General features: G+C 41.5%; 1 long non-coding RNA gene across 1 annotated transcript; it reads right to left on the bottom strand.

Annotated features, from left to right (window-relative positions):
• Positions 1-10,402: 10,402 nt before the first annotated feature.
• On the bottom strand, positions 10,403-12,164 carry LOC125303812. The gene is made up of 2 exons (XR_007195113.1): positions 11,583-12,164; positions 10,403-11,045 (listed from the first exon to the last, which is right to left on the bottom strand). It is a non-coding gene; the product is annotated as an uncharacterized LOC125303812 (long non-coding RNA).
• Between the last annotated feature and the right edge of the window lie 88 nt (positions 12,165-12,252).

Raw genomic sequence — 12,252 nt, 5'->3', positions numbered from 1 at the left:
GTGTAATGCTAGTTGACTAGTTTTGTTTACTCATGGCAACAGTTTATATGGACGGAAAATTCATGCTTTTAGCCTTTTCCCATCTGAACGGTAAAGTGACACGCCCACTTCGGTTCGCAGGAAAAAACAACTTTTTTCTGGTTCAAGCTCCAAAACAAAGTGCCACGCTCCGAACCGTGTTTTGTTTGGTCGAAATGCTCCGACCGGTTCAAATGTTGGTTCGTGAACCGGACCAGAGCCGGTTTTCTGTCAATGGAAAAGACCTAAGTGACACACTCCCATTAGGCTCATTTCACTTGATCATCAGCGCTGCCAGAGAATTTCTGCACTGATCTGACTTATATATAGTATAAGTATATATACTCTTTTGATCCCAAGAGGGAAATTTGGTCTCTGCATTTATCCCAATCCGTGAATTAGTGAAACACACTCAGCACACAGTGAACCAATCCCAACGCAGTGAGCTGCCTGCTACAGCGGCGCTCGGGGAGCAGTGAGGTTAGGTGCTTTGCTCAAGGGCACTTCAGCCATTCCTACCAAAGATTCTAGAGTGCTCCTTGGTTCCTACTGGTCGGGGTTTGAACCCTCCGGTTACAAATCCGAAGCAGTAACCAGTAGGCCACGGCTGCCCCACTTGACGTGATGCATACTGGGTTGAACACAATGCATGCTGGTTAAAAATGCTGCCCGACCACCGTGTCATCATGTCAAACGACCTTAATATCTCGCAGGAGCAATGCACTTGAAGTCAGTTTGTGAAGTTGCTCACCACGAGAGAGGGAGTTAAGTCTTTCAGAGATGAGAGACAAGTCCAGGAAGTGTCATAACAGGGACACCAGCAATAAGAGAGGGGGTTGTGGGTACACGATTTGTGCTGCCTGCACGATCCGACATGCGCATGCACAAGATGTTCGCGCATGCACAAATAATAATCCTTTTTTACTATGATTACGATACAGCACAATCTGTTCCACGCTTACACACCTTTGCACCACTGAAGTTTCATTCATTGACAGCGCTCTGGTACCGACAGTGTTTGTTTCGAAGAGTTTTCATAGAGGTGTTGCAGTGCAGCTGCAGTTGCAGTGACAGAAAGACTCAGACTTCATTCCACATGTAACCAATATGGTGTATGTTCATGTAACATGTAACAACTCCTTTATTATTTTGGATTGGCAACCACATAAACACCTCATAATGCATAGCGTAAGCTACATTTAAAAACATCCCCACACTACATGTCACAAAAAAAAACATCACAACATCCCCACACTACATGTCACAAAAATAACAATGTCGCCAAGGCGTAGTACACAGACGTCAATATGTGGTTTTGGATCAGTGACAATAAACTTAATTTAAACATCTTTATAAAACAGACCAGCCGTGAAATGAATAACATACAATGAAGCCTACAACAAGTTGTGCTGCCTGGCCATCAAATGTTTCAACGCATGCTTGATAAAAATAAAGTAGAGAAACCATCACGTTTTCTACTACATAAATATGCGCATGCACATATCGGATCGTGCAGGCAGCACATATTGCATAAGTATATATACTTTTTTGATCCCATGAGGGAAATTTGGTCTCTGCATTTATCCCAATCAGTGAATTAGTGAAACACAAATAGCACACAGTGAACACACAGTGAACACACAGTGACGTGAAGCACACACTAATCGTGGCGCAGTGAGCTGCCTGCTTCAACGGCGGCGCTCGGGGAGCAGTGAGGGGTTTAGTGCCTTGCTCAAGGGCACTTCAGCTGCGTCCCACTGGTCGGGGCTCGAACCGGCAACCCTCCGGTTACAAGTCCAGAGTGCTAACCCGTGGGCCACGGCTGCCTCACGCATACTGACAGGGGTAAGTGAAAACCAGGAAAGCGTACCCCCTATGGGAAGCTCTGAGGCTAATAAGCCTTCACCTGCAGCTATCCGTTGACCCCCATTCATTTTAGCGTCACTTTGACAGCAAATAACCCTACATCTGAAGCGTTTAAAAACTCTTTATTTCTAAAGAAGTTAATAAAAATAACAAAATACAAATTAACAAAATAAAAATTACAAAATAAAAGTCCTCACTATTTAAACTATTTAACTGTTCACCCATTCCAACTGTCAGTTGTCATCAACTGTGACTCCCGTCAACTGTTTCCTCTTCCCCACACCTTTTCAAAATAAAAGTCCTCACTACAATAATTCCCTTTTAAATAATTTAACTATTTAAACTATTCAACTATTTAACTGTTCAGCCATTCCAACTGTCAGTTGTCATCAACTTTGACTCCTGCCAACTGTTTCCTCTGCCCACAACTATTTCCAAATAAAAGTTTGTTTTAGATAGATAGATAGATAGATAGATAGATACTTTATTGATCCCCAGGGGAAATTCAAGGTCTCAGCAGCATACAGACAACACAAACACATTCTTTAACAGCAGAAAGAGTAATTAAAGTATATAATATAAAAACACAACTAAGCAATAAGGACAGTAGAAGATAAAGAATATGCTAAATATACTAAAATACAAATTATACTAACTAACACTTAATCTAAATCAATTCTAAAACAGTATCCACATAGTGGTGATTAATCAATCAGAGCGCTTGCAATGACTGAGGCAGGGACTGAGCCTGTGATTCTCTGTGCATAGTAAGGTATGGTAAAGGTGCTCTAAGGTGCTCTGTGTGAATGAGTGGTGGTAGTGCAATGGTGATAGTGGTCATGGTGATAGTGCAAATGAGTAAGTCCAACAGTGCAACAATGCAGAAATAAAAGTAAAGTAAAGTCTATTTATCTATATATTTAACTATTTAAAGAAAATGTATAAGTGTGGCCACAGTCCGGCTTGTGGCATGGAGAGGGGAGTTATGCATATGTGCTAATGTGCTAATATATAACGCCAAAACAGTGAGGCATAAAGACAGTGGTAAAAGTGGCTAGTGGACAGACAGTATCCAAACATGGAGGGGTGAAAGAGGCAGACAGACTATGCAGAGAAGTCTATCTCTCCTCTTCCCTTAAGTGAGGCATTGAACAGTTCAATGGCCCTGGGGACAAATGACTTTCTCAGTCTGTCAGTTGTGCAAGGCAGTGAGCGAAGTCTCCAGCTGATCAGGCTCTTCTGCTTAACAATAGTGCTGTGGAGTGGGTGACACTCATTGTCCAAGATGTTGATCAGTTTGTTCAGGGTCCTTTTGTCAGATAGTGAAGTGATGCACTCCAGTTCAGCTCCAACTACAGAGCCAGCTTTCCTTACCAGCCTGTCAATTCACCCCACATCCTTCTTCCTTGTGCTTCCTCCCCAACATACTACTGCATAGAAGAGGACGCTGGCAACAACAGTATGGTGGACAGACCACCGCCATTGGAGCTGGAGCAGGGCAGTCAAACCTGTTGTAGAAGTGGTTCAACTGGTTCGCCCTGTCCAGGTCCCCCTCCACAGAGCTGCTGTTCTTCTTCAGGCCAGTGATAACCTTCATGCAGTCCCATGTCTCCTTCAAGTTGTTTTCCTGCAGCTTCTGTTCCACCTTCTTTCTGTAATCCTCCTTAGCTTCCTTCAGCTTGAATTTGAGTTCCCCTTGCGCCTCAGCTCTGCCATGTCCCCTCTCTGAGCGCCATCTTTTTTCCTGTTAAGAAGGGTCTTGACATTGCTGGTTATCCAAGGCTTGTTGTTGGGAAAGCAGCGTACAGTTCTGGTGGGAACAACAATGTCCATGCAGAAGTTCAGGTAGTCAGTTGTGCACTGTGTGACCTCCTCTAAGTCCTCTCCATTCTGTAACACACTCCAGTCAGTACACTCGAAGCAGTCTCTCAGAGCCTCATCCACTTCGGGTGTCCACTTCCTGAAGGTGCGTGTGGCAACTGGTAGCCTCTGTACTTTGGGCTTGTACATTGGCTGGAGATGAATGAGGTTGTGGTCTGACTTTCTCAGTGGAGGGAGGGGGTTTGCACTGTATGCATCCCTCACGTTTGCATACATGAGGTCTATTGTCCTGTTTTTCCTTGTAGGGCAGTCAACATACTGGTAAAAATTTGTGAGTGTGGAATCCAGTGTTATGTGATTGAAGTCGCCAGAGATCACAAAAAAGGCGTCAGTGTGTTGGGTTTGAAGCCTTGCGATTGTGGTGTGGATGACGTCACACGCTGTATCCGGGAGAGCTCGAGGTTTTCCATTTTATGTTAATATGTTTTGCATTTTCATGCACTGGTAATTCCTCGGAATTACATTTTCTAGTTTATTTACAGATCTGCGCTTGATTCAGATTTCTCTCGGCGTAGCTACCAGAAGAGTTGCAATTTTCAGACAGCTAGTTGCTCACGTCCCATCTACGTCGTTAAACTCAGTTTGAGGCTGCAGAGTATAATAAACCATCACTGGAAAAGTGGTTCTAATTGACTTCACTTGTCTGTCGAAGTCTATGGGGTCGCTGTGTCCATTTCTTTTACTGTCTATGACAGTAAGCAGGCTTGGAGAGGAGAGGGAGTTACACAGAGAACGACAAGTTTCCTAGCCTAGAAATCTAGACGCACCCTAATGGCAGCAAATGTAATTTGCAGCCAGGGTAGTCTAGCACCTCTCCGTTGGCTTGCGAGCTGGAAAAATGAAACTTCTATCCGGACAATCACATCGTGTATAGAGTCGGCGACGGTGAATTTCCGCCTGAATTTCCTGCTACTTGAAAACAAGGAAGATGGATACTGCTGCGGGCGAACAGCGGTCTCTGAATCGCGACTTGAGTTAAGCTTTTTTTAAATTAGCAAAATGATGATAATATTCTGCTCCTTACATCTTCACTCTGACACTGAGGGCTAGATTTATCAAGCCGTTTGCGCCTGTTTCCAGGCGTTAATTGTTCGCAAAAGCCTGACTTAACCGATGCGAGCTATTTACAAACAGGCCAAACTTGGTAAAACAGCCTGTTGCAGGAGCTGAAAATGGCAAATTAAGTTTTCCTGTGTCATGCATATGCATTCAGAGGAGGGTCAGGGGAAAGTGGGAGTTTCGTGTTAAAAGGTAGGAGGAGTAAACTAATTAGGTATTCCCCTAGCCTGACGAGCCAGACCCACATTAAAATGTAGGGTCTGGGCACTCACTGTTTGCATTGCTCAGTCCGAGGGAAGGGATAATCGGTTGTCTTTCAAATTCCCTCTGCACGCAATAGGACAGCGCTGAGTCCCATGCGTTTTCCCACCAGCGGAGCTAGTTGACTAGTTCAAACTTTTGCCAATTTAAAACAAGCTTAACTCGTGTCACACTGTTGGCCAACAGCAACATCCATCTTCTTTGTTTTCAAGTAGCAGGGAATTCAAGCCAAACCGTTGCAACTCTGCCATCAATCATTATGTTAAGCCCGCCTAACGACTCTATACACGATTTGATTGGCCTGATAGAAGTTTAATTTTTCGAGCTCACAAGCCAACGGAGAGTTGCTAGACTAGCCCTGTCAGCAAATGTAACATTAGAAAGTTACATTAGACCTAGCCTCACACCTCGTTTAGTTAGTGTCACATTTTGTCTAAGTCTGAATCCCTCTGTCAGCAGAGGGATAGAAGCAAAAAACAAATGTTTTCCCGTATTTTGGGTGAGAAACCCAGGAAATCTCCCTTATTTTCAATGCTCAATGTTGACAGTTATGCTGAAAAGGTGATACCTAATGAGTAGTTTTTTTCCATAAAACTGTAATCCTCATAGACAGCAAAAGTATTCCCATGCCGACAGATTGAGCACTTCCGGTATGATGCATTTGACATCACTTCCTGAACTCATCTCTTGTTCGTCTCTCACCTCTGAAAGACTTAACCCCTACTGCAGTTACTTACTTGCATGTGTTAGTTAAATAAAATTAAACAGAGAGCTTCACATGAGGCTATAAGACTGCGTTGATTTACCACAGATCTACAAATCTCAATAGGTTTATATTTTCGCTGTCTGCCGTGCAAGACTGAAATAAGCATAGTGGTGGCACATGAAAACCAGCGGTAAAGAGTTATGCTACTAAACTTTAAGGCTTTCTGGTTGAGAAACGCTGGACTAATCACTCCCGGACCCTTTGCTCCCTCTTTGATAAAAAAAAAAAAAAAAAAAGTTGGCAAATTTTCAAGTTGCATATGTGCGAGTAATTGTAAAAATACAGGGGTTGACAGTAACTAAGTACATTTACTTCCCCAACAAAAGTTTTATTGAGAAAATTTTCATTTCAGGGCACTTTTTACAATGTGTTTGGACCCCGATAATCACCACTTGTTGGGGGCCAAGCAGCGAAGCTGCGAGGACCTCATTGTGTTTCTACGTTTTCCTATTATTGTGGGCCAAGCAGCGAAGCTTCTATATTAAGCAGCTTAATATTATTATTATTATATGCAATGGGAGTTACCATAGAACCGTATGGTAAAAAGTTAGGAAATTTGGCACACTGGTTGGGGACGGTCCCATGATTCATGTCACCAAGTTTCATGTCGGCAACTCGAACCCTCTAGCGCCACCAACAGGCCAAAGTTGGACGTGCGTTCATGCACGTAACTTTTGACCTGTTGGTCCGATTTTCAAAAGTCAGGTTTTGTTGGAATCCTTGGACCAAGCCGAGTTCAACGCACCCTATGACGTCATTTGACACAGATCATCTTCAGACCAAGCCTCACAAAAGTTATCACTTTTTGTCTTCGGAAGTATTACCGTTCGCCCGTAAAAGCCAATCAAAATTTGCGGCGAAGCCGCCAAACAAGAAGTGAGCTCATATCTCAGCAACCCTTGCATATATCAAAACCAAACTTGGTACATTGACTCATGACCCCATCAGGAGGACCCTCAAGAAATTTCACCTTTGACCTTTAGGGGGCGCTGTAATTCACAAACATGCCTTTTGGCCTGTAGCTGCTGCTGTGCTTAGAATTAAATTGTACTAGTGGTGTCTGGTAATACTGTGAAAGGTCCTTAGGTCAACTGAGGGCAACTTGTCACATCAATATAATTTATTCAGCCTACCATATTTGATTTGATCAAAACACCAACAATTCAAGACAGGTCACAAATTTCATCTGATCTTCACCAAAATTGGCACAGACCATCTTCAGACCATGCCTTGTCACTTCATTTATTTCTGTAACAATTGATAGAAGCGTTCGCCCGTCACATCCAATCGAAATTTGTGGCGAAGCCGCCAAACAGGAAGTGAGCTCATATCTCAGCAATCGTTGCATGTATCAAAACCAAACTTGGTACATGGACTCATGACCCCATCAGTTGAATGCCGAATAAATTTTGTGACCTTTGACCTCTAGGGTCACTGCAATTAGCAAAAATGCATTTTGCCTTGTAACTTTTGAAATGCTAGACATGAAACTTGCTTTGACAGCTTATGGCCATACGTCTGATTGCAGCATTTCGTTGCCATGGTTACTCCGGCCTATCTGCTTGGCCCCCTCATTGCTGCTTGCAGCTATATTTATTGTTATTATTATGTTTATTATTACAGTGCATGAAAATGCACTGTACTGTTCTTCCTAGGTAACAACTTATTACAGTGCATGAAAATGCACTGTACTGTTCTTCCTAGGCAACTTCTTCTTATTATTATTCCGCTTACCACTTTTTCCGTACGCAATTTCTCTTGAATAGTTTAACTTAGAAACTTCATTCAGCAAAAATATTTCACACATCTGATTCTAGCTGCAGTAGATGTCATCAGTCCCCAGCAACTATGGGGCATATGTTCTGGTCATGTAACTCACTAAACAACTTTTGGACATCGATATTTGAGGTATATACAGAAATCTGGCAAAAAACAATTGGCATACATAGCAATATTTGGAGTTACTCCAGAAGAATATAAGCTTAACAAATACCAATCAAATGCTATTGCATTCTCCTCACTTCTAGCCCGCAGGCTAATTCTTTTTAGATGGAGGGCTACTCATCCTCATTTGTGCAGTGGGTACATGATGTTATGATGGCCCTTCAAATAGAGAAGTTAAGATCGGATCTGGGTGGTTCATATAAAAGATTTGATAAAACATGGTCTGTATTCATTAGCTGTGCAGAAAACCTAACCCTGGCATAATTTCTCCTTCCCCCAACTGTTCTACACTAAAAAGCGCATGGAGCTTGTGCACACATTTGTGTTCTTGTTGTTGTGTTTTCTGTGAAAATTGTTTTTAAAAAAAATAAGGAAACTTCATTCAAACTTTGTAACGTAGGGCTTCAAACAGATCAGGTTGCTATGTCTTTTCAACTTTTATACTTTTTAAACTAGTAAAGAAAAACTTTTTAAAAATCCCCATAGACTTAACATTGCCGATTGTGACATCATAATACGGCCATTAAGCAATTAGAATCCTATGCCAGGTGTTCAGGCCACCTGCAGCCTCAGGCTTTAAGCATACAATCTGGGTCAGTTAAGACTACACATTCTATTCAACTGTTTCCTCTGCCCAAAACTGTTTCAAAATACAAGTCCTCACTACAATAATCCACTGTTAAACAATTTAACCCATTAAACTACTGAACTTTTTACATTCAACTTTTAAACGGTCTACTTTTAAACTATCATTAAACTAGCTATCTATTAAACTAGCTGTCTATCAACAACTTTTAAACTATCTACATTCAACTTTTAAACTATATACATTCAACTTTTAAACAGTCTACTTTTAAACTATCATTAAACTATCTATCTATTAAACTAGCTGTCTATCAACAACTTTTAACTTGTCATCAACTATGTCAACACTTGTCATCAACTATGACTCCTACCCACTGTAGCTAGTTAGCATTGTTAGCATATTAGCATAGTTAGCATTTTTAGCAAAACTGCTAGAAAACATTAGCTAAGTAACATGTTAGCATAGTTAGCATGTAAGCATTGCTAACATAGTTAGCATTTTTAATAAAACTCATAGAAAACATTAGCTAAGTTATCTAAGTAGCATGGTTAGCACGTTAGCATAGTTAGCAAAACTTATAGAAAACATTAGCTAATTAATATGGTTAACATTGTTACCATAGTTAAAATTGTTAGCATAACAATAGCAAACATTAGAGCCATTCCAACTTTTAGTTATCGTCAAATATCTACCTATACACAGCCATTAAAGGCACAATCCTTCAGGATGTCGATTTATTTTATTCACACTCCACACGCCAATCCAGTTGGGGGCAGCATGTAGGAAAACAATGATTTGCTAGTCGTAGAAACGACGAAACGCACATTGCCCATGTCTCCTCCTCCCTCCCCCGTCTCCGTTTTCGCTACTGTCTATCCCTATGTGTCTATCAGAGAATGTCTCTGTGTCTATGGTCGCCGCCTAAGAAAAAAAAAACTCCTAAATTCGGAAAATGTCTTCTTCAAGCGGCTTTCCCTTACCCGATCACTACATATAACAGTTTTTATTAACGTTTTGCTTTTCACACTGGTATTGTTGGTAATGAGACATTTGAGAAATAAATACAAATTTGCTAGCGGCATTTGGCAAGCGAGTCTTAGCAAAGGCTAGGCCTAGCCTGCGTGTAGTAGCGATTGTATGGATGGATAAAACTGAAAATAGTAATAAGGTATTTTTTCGGGTGGAGACTGACGACGAAGATTACATCCCCCCTGCATCGAGTCAGACAAGAGTGGGCAAACGTAAGGGCCAGGCAAAGAAGAAAAGGCCTGGGTGTCTAGTGTCAGTCCCAGACCTGGAGAGAACAGTAGGCTACAGGGACGGCTCGAGCTGTCAGAGCAGCCAGAGAGTGCGCTGACCAGCAGAGGCGTTTGGAGAACAGTCACCGTGAGAGTCTGGCAGCAACACAGGTGTTCTTGCTACGTAGCCAGTAACTAAAATGCTCCATGTAGTCAGTGGTTAGTTCTGTTTACTATTAGAGGTCATCATTATTACCATTTATTACACGGCTCTTTATAATGCTGTAGAATGCTCCATTCACTCCGACTTCCCATGTCCTACGGTCTGATAATTTTTAAAACCGGACCGTTGCTAAGTATAACCAGAGAATGTCAAGGAAAGTGAAACTCGGCAGGCCACGGCCAGCGCTGCATCACTGTCGGGAGATATGCCACGATAATGACTGCCTTACAGAACGTTATTCCTTACACAATCATCCTCTACAACTAACAATAAAACTTCCCATTCTAAGAGCACAGTGGCTACATTTCATGTAACATAAAGAATATCTGAATTAATTACTAAAATGGTATGTTCATCTTTTCCTTTGCACCTTTAGGCTATGAGTTCATATTTAAAACTATGGGACAAATGTCAAGAGCCAAAGCTACCACTTGAAATTACATATTAGTTTAAACAACTCTTTAACAACAAATAGATTCTAAGAAGTCAGGAACAGGAGAGAAAAGCATGATGTTAGTATACCAATCTTGATCAAAAAACACTTTCAGGCACAACCAATGTTTCACCAATCCTGATTCTTGGTATTTATTATAAAACTACAAGACAGGAATAAACTTTACATCTACCAAGTGCAACAACATGAATAGAAATGTAACTTTTGGACTATATGAGACAGGAGGGAAGCAGCTGGGCACATGGACAGTCCTTAGTAGTCTTCAACAGCAAGAAGTTGGGCTAACGAGTCAGGCTTCATGTTGATGAGCCACAGGAAATGAAGAGGTGATCTGCAGCAGGAAATTCAACCTGTTGACACACCAATCTGAATGAAAGAACATGAACAAATCAGAGCAGGACAGGACCTCTTAATCTGGGGGTTGGGACCCCATTGTGATTGTGAAAACTGCTGGAATTAGTTCTTAAACATAAAGCTACTCTGTCACTAGTCACTGTTTCTACTGTTTTTTAAAGCCTACTTACAAAGACTAGATTCCTCTAAATATTACAAACAGCTTATGAAACAGCAACACTGGTATCTGTCTGGGGAGCAGGGTTTGCTTGACCAACTTTTTAGGAACTTCTGCAGCAGGAAACAAATTACTACCTGGGCATTAGCTAAGCATTTTGCCACATTACTGAAATTAGATGATATTACATTGTAATCGTTACACCTTCATAGGGGAGGACTGGACTGGAATTCTGATCCTGTGAAAACAGATACAAACACACACATGGGTATATTGTGACATGTTTTAAGAGCTTCAAAGGAAAATGGTGATGCTATTTTGCAACAGGCCCGACACAATCTAAGCAACTTATAACGTTACCGGAGATAGAGGATAGTATTCTAACGTAGCCGAAAGTTATCCTAATCGTGTAGAGCTAGCATTAGTTGTAATTTTAGTATCTTATGCTGCCAACATAATTCGTTAGCGAGACCACAAGCCAGTGAAAATTTACCAATATCAAAATGTATTTATTGCATATTGGAACATTACACTCTATGTATTGTGTAGGACACAAAACTTGGTCACGTACAAATAATAGTATTTGGCAAACTGCTTAGCATATGCAGCAAGGACGCTATCGCTAGGTTGGTAACGTTAGCAATGGCGGTCGAACGAAGTCAATTTACCGCGATCTACAGCTGACAAACATTACCTAGTGGCTCGAGAGCTAATTCTACAATATCACCTTTGCTTAATCAAAATTATGAATTATGTTTAACAGATGTTTACTTACTAGTCAAGAAGAAATGTCGCAAGTTCAGAATTGAACTGCATCTCCTTGCTATCCAAGCTGTCTCCATCGGTGGAAAGCACTCCCTAGATTAACGTGTATTTGCTTGCTTCCCATCTGATATTCTTTTCGCCTCAGTTTGAGTTTTTTTTAGCTGGAGGTGATGGAGGTCTCTTCGGTCTCTTCCTAGAACTTTCGGCCATTCTTGCAGTACACTTCACTGTAGAACTTGAACTCCGTGGGGGAGGGGAGGAGCAGGAGGGGGTGGGAGCAGAGCGTGCGTAATTGCGTTGTCTCTTTCTCGACTGCTCTGGGCTGCACTGAAGACGGTTTGGCCGGTATGTTACTCCCTGTCGCCACCTCAGACATGAACTGGTATTGCAAGACTGGACGACCCGGGGCTAGTCGGTTAGCACGCTAATTCTGGAGGAGATCTCTGCAATGCTATACATATTCTTCGATTCGAAAATGTCAGTAGTGTTATTTCTTCACATTCTATTGATATGTATAGTTGATTTTTGAATGCATTACACTTCAAAAGTTCACAAAAAAGACACATTGTGCCTTTAAACTATTTGAATATCAACATTCATTAAACTTTCAGTCTGTCAACAACTTTTAAACTATTTACATTCAACTTTTAAACAGTCTACTCTTAAACTATCTACAATCA

This window comes from Alosa alosa, chromosome 11 (genome assembly GCF_017589495.1).
Source record: "Alosa alosa isolate M-15738 ecotype Scorff River chromosome 11, AALO_Geno_1.1, whole genome shotgun sequence".
Classification (NCBI taxonomy): domain Eukaryota; kingdom Metazoa; phylum Chordata; class Actinopteri; order Clupeiformes; family Clupeidae; genus Alosa; species Alosa alosa.
Note: the sequence above shows the minus strand (reverse complement) of the source record. Positions and strands in the feature narration are given on the sequence as shown.